The following is a 19,847-nucleotide window of genomic DNA, read 5'->3' as shown; positions in this document are numbered from 1 at the left end:
GGAGAAATTGAAACTCTTGCACACTGTTGATGAGAATGTAAAATGGTACCACTGTAGAAAAGAGTATGCAGGTTACTCAAGAAATTAATAATAGCCAGAAGTCTCACTTCTAGGTATATAATCAAAAGAATTGAAATCAGGATCTCAAAGAGATATCTGCACTCCCATATTTATTAAAGCATTTATTCACAAGAGCCAAGATATGGAAACATCCTAAATGTCCATCAAGGCTGAATAGAGAAAGAAAATGTGGTATATTCACACAATGAGTCCATTGTATAATATTCATTATTTGGCCTTAAAAAAGAAGGAAATCCTGCCATATGGAACAACATGGACCTACTTGGAGGACATTATGCTAAGTGAAATAAGCTAGTCACAAAAGGACAAATACTGTATGATTCCACTTATATGAGACATCTAAAATGGTCAATTCATAGAAGCCGAGAGCAGATGGTCAGTTGCCAGGGGCTGGGGGGAGGGAGAAACAGGGAGTAGTTGTTCAATGGGTATAAAGTTTCAGTTATGAAAAATGAATAACTTCTAGAGATCTGTTGTAAAACATAGTGCCTATAGTCAACACCAGTGTATTGCAAACTTAAAAATATGTCAAGAGGATAGATGTCATGTTGTGTTCTTACTCCAATTTAAAAAAAAAAAGAAATTTAAGAATAAGTTTAAGAATTGGTATGGAAAAAATACAATAAAATTGTCAACTGAAGTTCCAAGGGCGTTTGCTGACTCCACGAACACTTGAGCTTTGGTTTCCTACCCCCACCCCCAAGCCTTCCAGAGCTGAGAAGAGAGAAGTCCTCCAAAGAAGGGGGAATCCCAGTATTACAAAACCCCTATATGATGACCTATAACCTCTGACCTCAGAGAAAGAGTGAGGTAAAGATAAGTCTATGCCCACTGCCAGTTCCACATGACAGCAAGTTAAATCTCCTATCCTGAATGAACCATGGCACTGGATGAAGAACAGAAAGAAAAACATCGTTTAAAATTCTCAACCAAAACTCAACTCTGGCAGGGGTCCCCAGGATAAATCTCTTCTTCCTGGATAATCCAAAAACCCTTAAGTCAAGGATTTAAATTCAAGTATCACAGAACTGAGGGTTTTTGTGAACCCAGAATATAAAATAATTGTGTTCAATATGTCTAAGGATTTTTTTTTGTTCTGAAAATATGAGCAACAAGCAAAAAAAAAAACCAAGATTTAAAATAAATAAAACATCAATAAACAAAAATTCAATAAATGAAATCTAAAACTTGATGGGTGGATATAATACCATATTTCACGTAGCTGGAGAGATAGTCATTGCATTGAGAGGGGTGGATAATAACACACAAACACTTAGATCATGTTTAAATACTTGTGTATTGGTCTGAACACTTTAAAATTATTAACTCATTTAATCCTCAAAACAATCCTGTGAGGTAGGCACCACTAATTTCCCCACTTTGAGGTAGGAAAATATGATGCATAGATTAATAAATTGCCTGACATCACAAAACTAATATTTGGAGAAGCCGCCTCTCAGAAGCAAAAGATTCCAGAAAAATCATTTATCCTACCCTCAAAAGTATGGCCTCGGGGTACCTGGGTGGCTCATTCAGTTAAGCATCTGACTTTTTTTTTTTAATGTTTATTTACCTCTGAGACAGAGAGAGACAGAGTGCGAGCAGAGGAGGGGTAGAGAGAGGGAGACACAGAATCTGAAGCAGGCTCCAGGCTCTGAGCTATCAGCACAGAGCCCGACACGGGGCTCGAACTCACGAGCTGTGAGATCGTGACCTGGGCCAAAGTCGGCTGCCCATCCTACTGAGCCACCCAGGTGCCCCAAGCATCTGACTTTTGATCTCAGCTCAGGCCTTGATCTCAGGGTTGTGAGTTCAAGCCCAACATTGGGCTTCATGCTGGGCATGAAGCATTACCTTGAATTTTTAGATTAATTGATAATAGTCTGTGAGTCTGTTTATATATTTTTCAAATCATATTCTGAAAGAATAGTTTGGGTATAATTATTAATTGTTTTTATATTCATCATTATCAATTCTGTTATTTTTCTACATAAGCAAAAGCTTGAATGACATCAGGGAGATCTCTGATCAGTTAGATTAAAAGGCTATAATCCATACAGCATCATCTTCAGGTGATCAAATGCAAATGTTAAATATGGTAAATTTATTCATACAAAGATGTGAAACGGCTTCCAGTAAATAAAATCAATAATAATAACATATCAATAAAAAATGTCAAGACCAAGAAATTCTAAATGAGAGTAAAAGGCCAAACCTCAAGAGAGTGGTGAAAACTTACAGGCTTCTTGGAGGGGTTACTTTGAGCAGAGACATGGAACACACATAGCCCATAAGCAGACACATTATCAGAATAAATGAGTGCACAACCTCATCTTTTTTTTTTTACTTTAATTCAGTGCAGTTAACATACAACGTTATGTTTGATTCAGGTGTACAATATAGTGATTCAACAATTCTATGCATTACTCAGTGCTCATCGTAAGTGTCCTCTTAACCCCCTTCACCTGTTTCACCCTTCCTCCATCCACCTCCCCTCTGATAACCATCAGTTTCTTCTCTAAAGAGTCTGTTTCTTGGTTTGTGTCTTTTTTTCTTTGTTCACCTGTTTTGCTTCTTAAATTCCATGTATGAATGAAATCATATGGTATTTGTCTTTCTGAGAATGACTGATTTCATTTAGCATCATACACTCTAGATCCATCCATGTTGTTGGGAATGTCAAGATTTCATTCTTTTTTGTGGCTGAGTAATATTCCATTTTATATATATTTCTACATGTTCATATAGAGAGAGACAAAGACAGAGACAGAGACAGAGGCAGAGGGAGAAAGGGAGAGAACTTCTTTATCCATTCATCTATCCATGGACACTTGGGTTGCTTGCATATATTGGCTACTGTAAATAATTTTGCAATAAAAATGGGGATATATATATCTTTCTAAATTAGTGTTTTCATCTTCTTTGGATAAATACCCAGTAGTGGAATTATTGGATCACATGGTAATTCTATTTTTAATTTTTAAGGAACCTCCATACTGTTTTCCAGAGGGGCTGCACCAGTTTGCATTCCCACCAGCAGTGCACGAGAGTTCCATTTTCTCCACATCCTTGCCAACACCTGTTGTTTCTTGTGTTTGAGCAGGTGTGAGGTAATATCTCATTGTGGTTTTGATTTGCATTTCCCTGGTGAAGAGTGAAGAAACCTCTTCTTAACCACATATGCCAGTGTGATTTGGGGGTTTGTTTTTAGGGTTTTTTTAAGTTTACTTATTTTTTTAATGTTTATTTACTTATTTATTTTGAGAGAGAGAGGCACAGAGAGAGGGAGAGAGAAAGAATCCCAAGCAGGCTCCGTGCTGTCAGCACAAAGCCCAATGTGGGGTTCAAACTCACAAACTGTGAGATCATGACCTGAGCTGAAATCAAGAGGCAGACACAACCTACTGAGCCACCCAGGCACGCCTAAGTTTATTTATTTTGAGAGACAGAGAGAGAGAGCTTGCATAGGGGAAGGAACACAGAAAGAGAGAGAATCCCAAGCAGGCTCCACACTATTAGTGTGGAGTCTTATGCAGGGCTTGAACCCACAAACCTCCAGATCATAACCTGAGCTGAAACCAAGACCCAGATGGTTAACCAACTGAACCACCCAGGCACCCCTGCTTTAAGTTTTATTGAGATTTTTTCCCACACTTTTTCATGTGATTTTTCTATTGTTTCTCACTGACCACTGAGAGCTGGATTCACCATTTTAAGCTTCACGCTAATTGTAGAAGTTGACTTTTCTGAGAGTCTCTTTATAGAATCAATTATGACACTATCGTTTCTCTGATTTAATATGCTTCTCAGAATATAATTTTTCCGTATTTTTAGTACATTTTCCCCACTGTTTATCATCATGAGGAAAACAAATCCAAAGGGCATTTTATACAAAATTGTCTGGTTTCTGGGACTCCATCCATTTTATAGTGCTTGAAACATTTTCATTGTCCATGCTGGCCATTTTGCTTTCCTCAAAAATAAATTTATATTGATTCACAATGTACCACACTCCTTTTCCATTATTCTGGCTAGACACATTTTCAGATTATTTCTAGAAAGTTTACTCCTTACAAAAGCATTAAATATAGCATGAGATGAAGTTTTGTGACTTCATCAGAAAAAGTAAGTTTTCAGCTAATGATGCAGCTTCACCTTTTTATCACAGTACAAATTCTGAATATCCTATTAGTAGATTTGTGACAAATGTCCTCATGTGTTTTTTAGAAATGTGTTCCATGCACATGTTGACAACTTACAATTCTAAAACTGTAGAATGTTTTTTTAAGAAAAGAGGTATAGGGTACCTTATGCTATTCTAGAGTGGGGACATAATGGAAATATACCAATTATTAGTGAATTAAACATTCAACCGAAAACTGGACAACAAGATGAAAAGAATAGGAAAGAAACTATTTTTCCCAGGAAACTAAATAACTTGACTTTAGGTCAGCCTTTTGGAATGCAGTCAGGTAAACCCAAATAAGAAATGAGACGTAACTGGCAGGAAGTCAGGAAAGACAGTAAAAAGTGGCTCAGTGACTCCAGAGCAAGAAAAGGATAAAGGAACACATTGCCCCTTTATTACATGGAGAGAAAAAGCAATAATGGTAGATACCAAAAAGCCACAGGTTTAAAATTGTTTTGTTGAGGGTATTATTTTTTTTCCAAACTGATTCCTCAGCTGTGAAGCTGAGGAAAAGGATTAGAAGGGTTAACACACTGAAGATGTCATTCTAAATGCTCTCAATATTGTGACTTTCTACTGCGCTAATTGTCCAGATACCTTACTCAAAAAATAAATATATAATATCGTGAGTTTTAGATAATTGTTTCAGACACCCACATACATCTATCTATACACTATCTAAATAGACTAAAAATTCCTTGAGGGGAGAAACTGCTTTATGCTTACTTTACATATGCCAATTTCAAGCTCAGAACCAAATGGATAGCAGACAGGCTAAAAATATTCATTTAGGGGCGCCTGGGTGGCGCAGTCGGTTAAGCGTCCGACTTCAGCCAGGTCACGATCTCGCGGTCCGTGAGTTCGAGCCCCGCGTCGGGCTCTGGGCTGATGGCTCGGAGCCTGGAGCCTGTTTCCGATTCTGTGTCTCCCTCTCTCTCTGCCCCTCCCCCGTTCATGCTCTGTCTCTCTCTGTCCCAAAATAAATAAAAAACGTTGAAAAATAAAATTTAAAAAAAAATAAAAATATTCATTTAATTGAATTAGGATTAGCAAAATATCTGACGAAATTTACTACAAGTGGCTTTCAGAAAAGTCAAATACATACATTGTAGCAGCTTGAACCAAATCTTAATTTTTCAGATAATGCCTTAAACATTTATTTTCATCATGATACAAGGTTCAAGACTTTCAGGTTTTTTTAATGTTTTTTTAAAATGTTTATTCATTTTTGAAAGACAGAATGCGAGCGGGGGGCGGGGAGGGCAGAGAAAGAAGGAGACACAGAATCCGAAGCAGGCTCCAGGCTCTGAGCTGTCAGCACAGAGCCCCTTGTGGAGCTCGAACCCACGAACCACGAGATCATGACCCAAGCCAAAGTCAGACACTTAACTGATTGAGCCACTCAGGCACCCCTCAAGGCTTTTCAGATTTTAATTTTTATCAGTGTCATGGAAAATGCAGGAATATTTAGTAACAGAGACACTTTTAGTTGCAAAATTGTAGACAACCCAGTCTGGACAGTATGCATTTTTTAAAAATCAACATTCATTGTGTAGCTCACACAGTTAGTGGACACAAAATGATCAAAACATAGAACCCAAAGCTGCTATACCCAGACAAGAATTTTAACTGCATTCTGCAAGAAGTGTGATGGCAAACATCCATCTTCGGCTTTGAGCCAACCAAGAGTGCCCCTCTCTTCAAAATCTCTCCAGCACCCCCAGTTGGGCAGAATGCTGACCACGGGGAACCCAAAGACAGCAAGCAGTATGCTTAGAACCAGAGAGAGAGCTTCTGGACCTTGAAACCCAAAACCCTAGGGTAGGAAGAACTGGAAGCCAGGAGAAAACAGAAGAAAGAAAGAAAAAAGAGAGAGATGGAGAAAGAAAGAAAGAAAGAAAGAAAGAAAGAAAGAAAAGAGAAAAGAAAAGAAAAAAGAAAAGAAAGCACAAGAGACAGTGTCCTTTAACAGGTTAGTGAGCAGTATGTTTACAATCTGAATTTTGAGCTATGGTAGACAATAGACTGATCATTTTTTATAATTAGTAATATGGGCCCTGATATAAGGAAGGGCACAGCCCCTTAAAATACAGCACAGCACAAGAATGGCTTGAGATACACCGAAGACAATCCTAGACCAAGGTCAGCTAAAACGAAGACACAAAATCTGAACTCACTCAGAAAAGAGATGAAGATACGATTATAAGAATATCACTGTACATCATAGATAAGTATCCTGAAGTGGAGATACTATAGTAAACTGAGTAGACAGACTTGCCTCGGACCCTGGCTCTGGCATTTCATCACTCCTTGATCCTCAGAACAGGAAAGCAACCATCTGAGTCTCTGGAGCACTTACTTTACATGTTGTTGTAAACGTGGTTGTAAATGACATGCGGTTATTTGAAAGCTTCTGCTCTGGCACCTGACGGATTGCAAATGGACAGCAAGTAGTACCTATTTTTATTATGTTCTTTCTCTTATTTCTCTAGGAAGTCTTTTTTTAAGACAAATGAACAGGACACTGTTCATGGTTCTCATTCTGCAGTGTCACTTCAATTGCTTTCAAATAATGCTATGTTTTCCTCATAAATCCAGAGTTAAAGAAACTGCTTCAGCCAAGGCTGGGAAGCAAAATGAGTAAACAGTGCCTACTCCAGAAAGGTGTCCTAATGGACCAGTGTCTATTTTGAGGTGGCATAGCAAATAATGGCTGGGGCTTTTACTATGTTTTTGAGCTTGAAAAAAAAACTTGAAAACTGTGAGTTCAGGAGGCAAGAGATGCCTGCTTCAGTGGGTAGCAAAGGCATGACGCTATTACCACAAGTTTTAGACCCAAGAACATTGGGCATCCAAATTTTTTAAATGTCACTTATAAAGTGCTCAACATAAAGTACATAGTCAGCACATGCTATTTTGTCTTCAAAGGGGAAGGAAAAGAAAATGACATAGGTTAATCAATTTCACCTAATCACATGTTAATTACTAAATAAAACCACTTGTTTCTCTTCGGATGATACTAAAGGAAGCTAAATTCCAGACTCTACACCAAACAATCGAATACGAATTACAGCAAAACATTTACAGTTAGGATTTAACACTTCAGAGCCCGCATGATATACCGCCATTTGATACATGAAGTTGCTGAATTACTGTTACTTTCCATGACCTGGTGCTACTTCGGAAGACATAATTACCAAGAACTTTTGATGATCTGTATCACTAAATATAAATTATTCACTTTGGAGGAGAAGGAGAGTTGGAGGATCCAGAGCAGAGATGACAGGCAGTCAGCATCACTGAACTCCTCTCCCACCTACACTCTGCTGTCACCTGCTTCCACCTCTACCTCTCCTTCCAGAAGAGTGTTCCTGCAGCAACGGATCATTCGGGCTCAGTGTAGCACAACCCTGAACTCCAGGAAGACACTTTTGCCTTCTGATTTGTTTGGCCTTATGTGTCCATCAAAACCAAATCAAACCAAACCAAAGTAAGAGAGGTCCTAGAACCAACATTAGACCATAACTATCATAAAGAAGAGTTCTGTTTTCCATGGTGTGTGTGCGTGTGTGTGTGTGTGTGCATGTTTCTTGTTGGTATTTAACAGCTCCATTTTTAAGTACTATTCCTTCAGTTATATTAGCATCAGGTGGTTCAAATTTGTTTACACATAAAAACACATGTGTGCAGATTTAACCCGTAGTATATTTTAATAAGCATTCCCAAAATGCTCATCAGGGTAGGTGCCAGTGGAATGATCACTACTGCCCAGCTCTTCATACTTTCAGGTATCCAAGGATCGGCCACTCTTTAGGTGCTCAAAATAGAGTTAGTCCCATGATTATTTTTAAATTATACCTGCTTACAAAAACTACGTGTATTTTTACTGTGCCAAGGGTGATTTATTAGAGAAAATAATACTTTCAGAATGTCTCAAATCTAGCGAAGATATCCATAAAACACTCCTAACAACTAGTTTAAGAACAAAATTATACACACACACACACATAAATGACTAAAATGACTTATTTCCACACTTTCCACAGGTTTCTTGTAGAAGTTTGAACCAAGAAGCTTTTCCATGAAAATTATTCATTTGAGAAAGTTTGAACAAATGGGTGGAAATGATTGACAGAATATTTCCTTCAAAATAAGTGATTGCCACATGTAGCTCAGTGACACTCATACAGATAGACCTTAATAAATGCCCGTTGATGGATGTGCATGTTTTAAGTACATGCTTCATTACCATCACTGACCCATACTTCGCACCATATGCGTCAATTAAATATGAATTGCCAGTGTTTTACAATAGTTTAGAATTCAGTTAGTCAGCCAGTCAACAAACATTTATTAAGTTCCTGCTATTCATTTTGTTCTTTCATTCAACACGTATTTATTTAATGCCTACAGTATGCTCGATCCTGGCCTTAGCTTGGGAAATTCAGCAGTGACTCCAGATGACAGTTGCCATTTCTGCCAGCAACTTTTTTTAATGCTTTATTTATTTTTGAGAGAGAGAGCGCGTGCACATGCATGTGCGCATGAGTGGGGGAGGGGCAGAAAGAGAGGGAGACACAGAATCTGAAGCAGGCTCCAGGCTCTGAGCTGTCAGCACAGAGCCGGATGCGGGGCTCGAACTCACAAACCGTTAGATCATGACCTGAGCTGGAGTTGGACGCTTAACCAACTGAGCCACTCAGGTGCCCCTCTACCAGAAACGTATAGACCAGTGAGGAAGAGAGAAAATAAATAAACAAACAAACAGAAGTAAATATATAAGCGAGACTGTTCAAGTAGTGCTAAGGGCTTAAGATAGGATAATGATATAGAGTTTGACTTGGAGGGGAGGGAAGACCTATTTTAGACACCAGAGACAGGAACAGTCTGAAACAAATGTAGTTAGCCATTTCAAATATCCAGAAAAAGACATTTCCAGGCAAAAAGAAGAGTTAGGGTATAGGCATGGAAATGGAAAGGACTTTAGTAGTTTGTGGAACAAAAATAAACAAGGCTTAAGAATAGTTAAGTATTTCGATTTTACCCCAATTGCAGGGAGAAGACATCTGAGCATTTTTTAAAATCAAGCGTATTGCAGAATAATTAGTACAAATAATTTGCACCAAAAAATCACCCAATTTAAGTGTGTAGTCAATGAGTTTTGTCAAATGTATACAATCACGTAACCATCACCCTACCACCACAATTAAGAAACAATATTTCCATCACTACAAAAAGTTACCTCATGCCCTTCTGCAGTCAATCTTGTCCCTCATCACAAGCCACTGGGAATCACCATAATTTTGTCCTGTAAATGGAATTATACAGTATACAGTATGCAGTCTTTTATTTCTGGCTCTCTCCACTTAGCGCAATGCTTTTGAGATTCATCCACGTTGTTGCAGATTGATTTGGAATCCCATTTGGTATATAACAAGCAACGTTGACTCAGCAATTAGATGTACAAGTCTGCAGCTCCCAGAAAGATTCTGGAGTCTCAACATCCAGATGGTATTTAAAACCATGGGATTAAATCCTATCATCAAAGGGAAGAATGAGGGACTGAGCCCTTGCGTCCTCCAAATGTTGGAAAGAGTTAAAGGAGCCGGAGCCGGTAGATGGAGAAGAAATATCCTTTGAAGGAGGAAGAAAACAAGCAGTATCACAGAAGCCAAAAGAAGGCATTTCGAAAAGAAGAGAATGGTTACCTGTGTCAAATATCGAGTGGGATGAGGTCTTACTATTGATTTGTCAAGCTGGAAATGTTGATTACCTTGATGAGAGCTGTTCTAACGGCTCTGTGCCAAACAGTGAAAAATGCTCGGTATGCAACAGTGAACCAAACGGAAGTATAATACCGACCGTCTTGGAACTTACTAATACATGTGCCTTCAGTTTGGTTCTTCATTAACTGTATAGAGAGACTAAGAATTTAACATGTAACTAGCTATTCGACAGAAGAGTTTAGAACTTTAGAAAGACAATTGGAATTCTTTTGTTCTTCCTGTTTGCCCCCTCAACAAAATTTTAATACAATTACACTTCTAAAGAAGAATGGAACACTATAATTTTAAGGCCAATGGTGAGGGAAGGATACCATTTCCTTATATTCCAAGGAAGATATTTACTCTTTTATAAATTAATAATTCAGAATATGTTTGAAGACACAACCAATTAGCTTCAGTAATTTGCATTTTTATGTTTTTTCATTAGTTTTCTGGGTCCTTTTCTGCTGTTTCTGTAATGAAAACGCAATCTTTCAAAGGTGAATAGCTTTTTTGTATTTGCTTGGTAATGAGCTTTCTGCTTTTATCAATTGGCCAATTTCATAGATTTCACATAAAATGTAGCTGTTGGTATTGAAAGGCTAGCAAACCCATAAGACACTGAGTTTCATTGTTTAACTTTGTGCCAAAATTCTTTTTCCATTAAAAATGCATTGGGTAGATTTGTTTGTCTGTTTGTTTCTGTATTTTGTTGCTGTTGCTGTTATTTATTTTAGTGGTTTTGCTGAGTTTTTTATATAGATCAGACTCAGACCAATATTTGCTAAGCATCAACTACAAACTCCACAACATGTTGTATATCTGACTTATTTAATCCAAAAAGTATATTCCCTCTGCAGCATTACAGGGAGACAAATGATGAGTGAGTACCCATCACACCATTAAAACCATGCATCATAAAATTATTCCTTCCTCCAAATTCATATAAGTTTTCATCCTCAGGCCCAACCCCCCCAAGGGCAAAAAAGACGAAGACAGGGATGTGTGTAGTATATTTGAAGTCTAACTGACAAGCATTAAAAACATAAAGTCATCATTATCATTAATCAATGTTGGTTAGGTACACTGGAAACTCCATTAACCATCGGTGAATTAATTGTTTAATTGTTCAGTAGGCGAACTTTCACTCTGAGTGGCATCTTCAAGCAACGTAGGGGTCTCCACTAATCACCTGGTTCATTAAAACTGGAGAAGTCTAGTTGTAAATATTTATAGATTTTTTTGTCACCAGAATAAGTCTTCTGGTTCTCAACAGCAACACAAAGGAAAAGAAAAAAAAAAGGGAGACATTACTGAAAAACAATGTATAAGCCAAAATAAAAACTGAAAATAATAGCACAATTATGGGAGAGAGAGTATCTTTGTTCTTCAGAGCCCCGAGGAAAATTGTGACACTTGTAAAATTTCGTTTCTGCCTTCTCCAAAGACCCGATCCTTATTTCCATGACTTCCCACTACAGGTGTGCCACCAACAGACCGTATCAGTCAGGGTAGCCTGTGCCATGATAACAAAGCCACACCAAGATCTCGGTAACTTAACACACACTAAAGTCTGCTGCCCATCTGGGCAGACTCAGTGACAGGTCAGTGATCTGACTACTTTGATCTTGTGGCACCTGCTTCACCTCATGATTCTTTTTTTTAATTTTTTTTAAAAAAAATTTTTTAACATTTATTCATTTTTTGAGAGATACAGAGAGAGCACAAGCAGAGGAGGGGGAGAGAGAAAGGGGGAGACACAGAATCCGAAGCAGGCTCCAGGCTCTGAGCTGTCAGCACAGAGCCCGATGCGGGGCTTGAACTCATGAAATGCGAGATCGTGACCTGAGCCGAAGTCGGACACTTAACCGATGGAGCCCCCCTCACTACAGCAGGGGAAAAGAGCCCTCACGTGTTCTGTGCCAGCAATGAAATGCTTCAGCATAGCGGTGACAACCATCTCACAACCCCAATGCTAGAACTGCTCCTATAAGCCTAACTCACCTGTAAGGGATGAAGCGAAGTGTAATTCTCCCATGTCCTCCCCCCAAAAATGGTGGATTGGCACTGGGTGATCACTAGAAGTTTCTATATACTGACTCTACTTAAAAAATGCCCAAGCTCTCCATTTTTTCTATTCTTCAAAATTTGCCCAGAATCTAAATTACGAGGTTGACAAAAACTTACCATGCACACATTCTGGCCTCTCAGTTTACACGTGAGCAATGCAGATAAGGGAAGAAGGCCTTTGTCTTGGGTCCCTCAATCCAGCAGTCAAGACTTCTTTGTTCATTCCTCTGATTTTTTTTCCAAAATGTCATGACTCCTGTACTCTGGGTTCACCTCTTCACCCCCCAACTTCAGACCCACATATCTATAATGCCTACCAGCATCTCTATTTGTGTGTCTAATAAATATCTCAAACCAACATGTCCCAAACTGAATTCCTAATCTTTATGCAAAAATCTTCTTCAGCCAATGTCAGTTAATGGCAACTCCATTTTTCCAGTTGCTCAGGCCGAAATCTTGGACTCATCCTTGAGTCTTCTCTCACACTCCATGAGTCCATCAGGAAATTCATTTGCTTCCAACTTCAGTATGTCTCTGGCTGATGTAAACTCGCTGAGTCATTCTTTTGCTTGTGTAATGCCTCTTCCACAGCAGAAACTCTCTGGTACACGTTAATGCGGGATGCAAATATCTTTACACTCTGCGGCTAATCCCATAGGTCCCCTTGCCCAGACCTACTTAGTACTAACCTGCTAGTCTTGTTCCTTCCAGAACGTAATCAATTGGCTAAGTCATTTTGCCACTGTTCAGAAGTCCACATTTATCCTTACCTCAGACGTTTCCTCTCTCCACATGAAGTGGACTATCAAGTACAAGGCCCAAAGATGTGTCCACCGAGAATTCTCCACTCCACTGCCTTTCAGGGTCCCCTCAAAATGGGCTCGCCGTGCAGAGCAGTTCAGTGTTGACAGTCACAAACATGCCAAGCCAACCCGTTCAAGAAACCAGCTTGGGTTTTCTCCTTCTCTGTCAGCTAGTCATAAGGAACCCCTACCCCACTATGAGACCTGGATGTAAGCAGAGATAAGGCAGTGACAATGAACCACTGATGTGTGACCAACCAACTTTCTCTCTGGTCCTCCCTCCACATAAATACCCAGCAAAGAAGTCAAACCTCAACCAGGATCCACAGGGGAGAGGTTTCTGTGGTTGCCTTTTTTCTGTAAATTCCTATCATGGATTAGATCTCAATAATGGTACTTTCATTCTACCTCATATTAAAGACACTTGTAAGCAGGCCTTATCATGCTCACTTTTTTTTGCCATTAAAATACAACTTCCTAAGGTTATAGGCCATGACTCACTTTTTTTGTATACCCTACAGTGCTTTGAACTGTCCTGCAAGTAGTATGGTCAGTTCTCTACAGTTGAAATGTAGAGGGAAGAACCTTGATTTGTGCAGAGGCTGAACAATGTTGAAATTATCTGAGAGTGTAAAAAAGGTAGCATTGTCTGGAAAGACAGCAAAATACTATAAAAAACAATGTTAGGTCCTATATGAGTAATCCAGTTCTAAAAAGACAAAGTTCTTAGTCTCCATAGCCTAAAGAAGCAGCATGGACTTTGGATTTGAACTAAATTAGTTCTGAATACCACTCACTGCATGTTGAAACCTGAGCACAGTGTTTAAACGTTCTGAGTTGCAGAATCCCTGTGAATGGAAGGAATGTCTATCTTGCAGCCTTGCAACAAGACTTAAATGAAGTAATATATATAAGATTTCCTGAAAAGAGATCAGCATACAGAACATATATAGTAAGTCCTTGACAATAGTAGTTCTGTTGACTATGATTTGATAAGTGCTAGCATATAAAACAGTAAACAAAGCAAGCCTAGCTACCCTTTCAGAAATAGCCAAAAGCGATGACATCAGCACTTAATTGAACAAAAGGAAACGAGGTGAATGAGTACCAGACCCAATAAACATGTGCTTTTGTGACATGGGAGAAAGCCTGGGCCTGTATATTAGATGTATTAGAAGCTTTTCAGCTGCTTCTTTTATTAGGTTGTGCAAAACATTTAAGATACGAAGTGGGAATCAATTTTACCAAATCAATTCGCAGAATAAGTCAGCCAGCAACTGTGCATTTTACTTTTTTTTATTTCAATTCAAGTTAGTTAACATATAGCGTAATAATGACTTCAGAAATAAAATTTAGTGATTCATATACACATAACACCCAGTGCTACGTTTTACGTTTGCGGAAATTATTTTTGAGAACATTTGTTAACTCACATAGAGTCACTCGCGGAAGCAAGAATTAGCAAGATAGGATCTTCATCTGTCCCCCCACCAGAGGGGAAGACTGACGCAGCAGTGAGTGCCCATTCCAATAAGTTAAAAAAAAAAAAAAATTTCACAAGGTCCTCAAGTTGCTCAGTGGGAAAGCAAATAAGGCACAGAGAAGATGGACAGTTTCGTGTGTTCCGTTAGCTTATCTCCTTGCTACCCACCACCCCTATCTGTTCCTTCTTGGACCTCTCCAGGCGTAGAGACTGGAGACTACATCAAAGAACACTGTTGAAGCCAGGAAACACCAACATTACATTTTCAGTTTGAGTGGTCTAACCACTCAGATTACCACTGACACCACCTCACTACCTTGCCCAACTTCCTTCCATGCCCACTTTCCCTCCCCACCAAGCCATGACTGCTGCAAACAGAGACAGCCAGACCACAGAAACCACATCCTTGAAGAGTGCACTGTTTCCATTCACTGGTTTTCCAAAGGCTTAATGGTGCTATCGCGCGAGTCCAAAAATCACAGACCTTGAGAATTTCTTTAAACACTGAAGCCTGTTAATAAATGTGAAAATAATAAGATTAGAAACACCATTTTTTAAGGAAGCCAAGTGAAACTACATTTGTTTTGTACCGTTCCCTCTATGGCTTTAGACAACAAGCAAAAGTTTATCCTAGAATGGCAAAATATAAGGGATCTTTAATTTTATTAAATGTGGCCTTAACACTTTTACTATTGGTACCCAATGAGTCCCTAATCAGCATATAAGATACATTTATTCCAAAATTCATATATTCATTGGTTAAATCTTATGAGGTAGCCAACATACTCTCCACTTTATTCAATAACTGCAAAATATAATAAGAGATCCATCAAATATAGTGGAGACGCAGTTAACATTTTGTTTGATTTTATTCTATTTTTATCTAATATTTATTGAGTGTTCACTCTGTGCTAGGCACTTCATGTGGATTGTATCACTTAATGCTGAAAATATTTCTAGGATGTTGGTAATAAAACTGCCTTCGTCTGGCTAACGAGGAAACTGAGAATCAGAGAACTTAGATAGCTTGCCCAAGGTCATGCACGAGTAAGTGGCAGTCAGGACTGGAATAAAGGCAGTCTGGCTCCGGAGGACCCTCCCCTAACCTACTCCCCATCCCTACCCTAACCCTCACTGCTCAGCTGACTTGAGTCAGAAGGGCTGAGCTATCACAAGCGACATGAAGTCAGTTAACTCAAGTATTTCACCTAAACCAGATATTATTTCTGTTTATTAAAATGTTAAATGAGTTGAATAGTATTCAAAACTATTTATGGGGCACCTGGGTGGCTCAGTTGGTTAGGCACACGACTCTCAGTTTCCGCCCAGGTCACGATCTCACAGTTCGTGAGTTCAAGCCCCACACGGGGCTCTGGGTTCACAGTGCAGAGTCTGCTTGGGATTCTCTCTCTCCCTCTCTCTCTCTCTTCCCCTGCCCCCCCCATTGTCTCTGTCTCTCTCAAAATAAACTTAAAATATATATATATTTATGAAATCCAAACTGTTCTATGTATTAATGACTGGCTAATGGTTTGTAATTAAGGCACAGTCCGCTAAGTCCAGCAAACAAACAAAATAGCTTGTTGGTATGGAATGTAAGTAAAGAACTTATTAACCAAGTACTGTTTTTCCCTGCTGCTATATTTGGCATTTTATCAGCTCCCGGAGTGTCTAGCAGGAATAGAGTAGATTGGCTTCCTGGGTAAGAAAATTGACGATACCTTTCCTCTCTGACGTTTATTAAACCCTCCAAATCTCTGCTCTCCCTGCCTATTGCAGGAGGCCAAAGCACAATGCCAGTGGGGCTGAGAAAATGGGCTCGCTTCTCCTTGGGAGCAGAAATCTGGCCCTTTTCCTTGACCACAGAAAACACCAGAAAATCTTGGCTATCTCTTTTGCAGATGCCTGCTACTGATTAGTAGCATGATGAGGCAAAAGCCTCTGAGTGACACTGCCCGAGTACATCAGAAGTCATGGGAATACACTCAAAATGCATGCCACTTCTTTTTTTTTTTTTTTTTTTTTTTTTAATTTTTTTTTTCAACGTTTATTTTATTTTTTGGGACAGAGAGAGACAGAGCATGAACGGGGGAGGGGCAGAGAGAGGGAGACACAGAATCGGAAACAGGCTCCAGGCTCCGAGCCATCAGCCCAGAGCCTGACGCGGGGCTCGAACTCACGGACCGCGAGATCGTGACCTGGCTGAAGTCGGACGCTTAACCGACTGCGCCACCCAGGCGCCCCTCAAAATGCATGCCACTTCTAATGGTCGGTAACAACATTTTTGTACACAAACAACAGACACATTTCTTACTTGATTTTTTTGTTCATTGGTGACTTATTATGGGAAGCCACTGGATACACAGCCATAACACGTGAAAGTAAATATTTGTTCTCATCTACAATCATTTCTTCTTGCTTTTGATTGCATTCTCTTCTGACATCTGTTTCTCAAACAATGGTAGGTTTCAGACCTACAATGCAAATACTTAACAGGAATCCATTCCTCAGGGAAAAACAAAAATAAAGCCTCAAGGTTCCGATTAGCTTTATTAGAGTGTCTGGATTCCTGGAAAAACGCTTCGAGTTACCCTTTGAATCAGAATTATTAGTACTTGAAAAAAGAGAACTATGTTGTCCTTCTAAATATCCACCAGAAATCAGCAGAAAGTTGTCAGACCCAAACTCCGCAGTCTTCACAAGGATGCTGGGCTGGGTTCGAATACAGTTGCTCCTTCTGGAAATGATCCAGAGTGGCAGACAAACTCTCGGGCATTAAACTCTAGCTATGCTGACGGCCCATGAGATTGAGCTCCATTCAATAATTTCCTTATCTGTCTTGTCATTATCATCCTTATTATAGTCAATGCCAAAGAGATCTTCTGTGTTTTTAGGAACAGTATGCTGAAGTTGACACATCCTAGCAAGTAAGTTTGTCGAACTTCAGAAATGCCTGCACAGGTGCAATAATGGGATTTTAAAATTAAACATAAATTGCCATCCTTAACTAGCCTTGGAATAGCACTTCCACATGATACGCTATTAACATTTATTCCGCGAAGCAAAGTCATCAGGCTCGCTTGCATGGATAGACACACTGCCCCTCTCTGACCTTGTTTAGGAGTCTTCTCAGCTGGGGCAGTCTTGGCATCAGCAAAGTAGGGAGCTGTGTGCTTGTGCGCTCCACCTTCTCTCCTGCCTTGGCCTGAAATCCCCACTAATAAAGCATACTGAAAGACTGAGATACAGAAAAGGAATGTTCCACTAGGAAGATGTGGCAATAGGAAGCTCCAAGGGATTACGGTACAGAAAACCCTAGAAGGTGCTAAGTAAACAGGTAGGTCCTAGAGGGGTGTCTCCGTGGAAGGTTAGGATGGGACAGACCCATCTCAGAGTTGGGAAATCCATTTCAGGAGCCTGAGAGCCTGACAGTAGAAGGAAAATATCTAAAGAAAATAGCCTGACTCACCGCATAGCTATTATGCTATCAGGAAGCTTGCAAATACTATGCTCTCGAAATAGAGTTGCCAGACTTAGCAAATAAAAATGCAGGATACGCAGGCACTCCAATAAATTTGAATTTCAGATCAGGAACGAGTAATTTTTTAAAGTCTGTCCCATGCAATATTTGGGACATGTGTACATTTCAAAAGTATTTGTTTATCTGAAATTCAAATTCAACTGAGCATTTTGTATTTTGTCTCGTGACCCCTGCCCCCTTTAAATGACTGACGTTTCTGCCTGAATTATATCTGTAGGACTGTGTCTTCCAGAACAGCAGTTCTCAAAGGATAGTTGCATCAGCAGCACCTGGGAAGTGGTTAGAAATGCAAATTCTCTTCCCACCGCAGACCTAACCCATGCCTGGGGCCCAGCAATTATACCAAGCCCTACAGGAGATTCTGCGGCACACTCTTGGTGGAGAACCATTTCCCAGAGCCCCTGAAGGCTGAGGGACTGTAGAGGCTTGGTGAGGTCATGAATAAAAGAGGAGAACTTGAGCTGAGGAGTCCGTAAGAAAGGGATCCCAGATACATCAGCTGTATTAAAAACCCTGAGATTGCCAACCCTCTTGCAAGGTGACTGTGTTCATTAGGTTCGGTTTCTGCCATTTCCTAGTTCACTTTAGCAATTACTAATAAAAACCGTTATGATGAAGAGTATGTGTGCCTATCTTCAGGGGCACTGCAGGCAGAAGTACTCGCCAGTTTTGAAGAGAGAGTCATAGAACAGAAGATAAATAAAGCCTTGGGCTCCAACTTCTGAAAACTGAGGCATGGGGCGTTCCAAGCAGGACGATCTTTGGGTTTCCTGCAGGAGCGCGGTGCTGATTCTGAAAGATACTTCCTTCAGCTCCCGGCCATGCTTATGGACTCAACATGGCGCAGCCCCGGTGGTCTCCCCATGATTCCCGCAAAGGGTCAGCCCGCTGCAGTAGCTGGGCGAGGGTCTCTCAGCACCATCTGGTCCATACTACCTGATGACACCTGCTCCAGGATGCACAGGCTGTTTGCTAGGCTTCCCCTCCCCCTCTCCCATCATCGCAGAGGAGCATCGGTACTGAAGAGGTAAAGCCCCCTCACTTCTGATCTGCAGGACAAGGGGGCTGCTTGTATCTTAACCCACTCTCAAGCTCCTCTTGTCTTTGATGAAGCAGAGAAATGCAGGGTAGCCTAGTGAGTAAAGAGCACAGGCTCCCGGAATCTGCCCTGCACATAGCATCTGGGCCTAAGTCTTCCTCCCTATAAAATGTAGACAATTGGGGCGCCTGGGTGGCTCAGTCGGTTGAGCGTCGGACTTCAGCTCAAGGTCATGATCTCGCAGTCTGTGAGTTCGAGACCCTAGTCGGGCTCTGTGCTGCCAGCTCAGGGCCTGGAGCCTGCTTCGGATTCTGTGTCTCCCTCTCTCTCTGCCCTTCCTCTGTCTCTCTCTCTCTCTCTCTCTCTCAAAAATAAATAAACATTAAAAAAATTTAATGTAGGGGCGCCTGGGTGGCGCAGTCGGTTAAGCGTCCGACTTCAGCCAGGTCACGATCTCGCGGTCCGTGAGTTCGAGCCCCGCGTCAGGCTCTGGGCTGATGGCTCAGAGCCTGGAGCCTGTTTCCGATTCTGTGTCTCCCTCTCTCTCTGCCCCTCCCCCGTTCATGCTCTGTCTCTCTCTGTCCCCAAAAAAAAAAAAAAAAAAAAAAAAATTTAATGTAGATAATTACAATACCTATCTTTGAGTATCGCTATAAGATTGAAGAGTCCATGCTTATAGGCAATGCTCAAGAAATGTTAGCTATAATTATTATTATTACTATGACTAGTATCACTACCTCTAGAAATCACCCTCCCTGGGCTCAGTGTTCAGACTGGAAGAAGGAAAGAAAGATAAAACATCAGGAAGATAAAACATTGTGTATTCTGGGCTGTACTTTCCCCAGGTTAGTTTATGATTGGAAGCTTCCTAAAAAC

This window comes from Prionailurus bengalensis, chromosome A3, assembly GCF_016509475.1.
Source record: "Prionailurus bengalensis isolate Pbe53 chromosome A3, Fcat_Pben_1.1_paternal_pri, whole genome shotgun sequence".
Classification (NCBI taxonomy): domain Eukaryota; kingdom Metazoa; phylum Chordata; class Mammalia; order Carnivora; family Felidae; genus Prionailurus; species Prionailurus bengalensis.
This window is presented reverse-complemented; position numbering follows the sequence as displayed.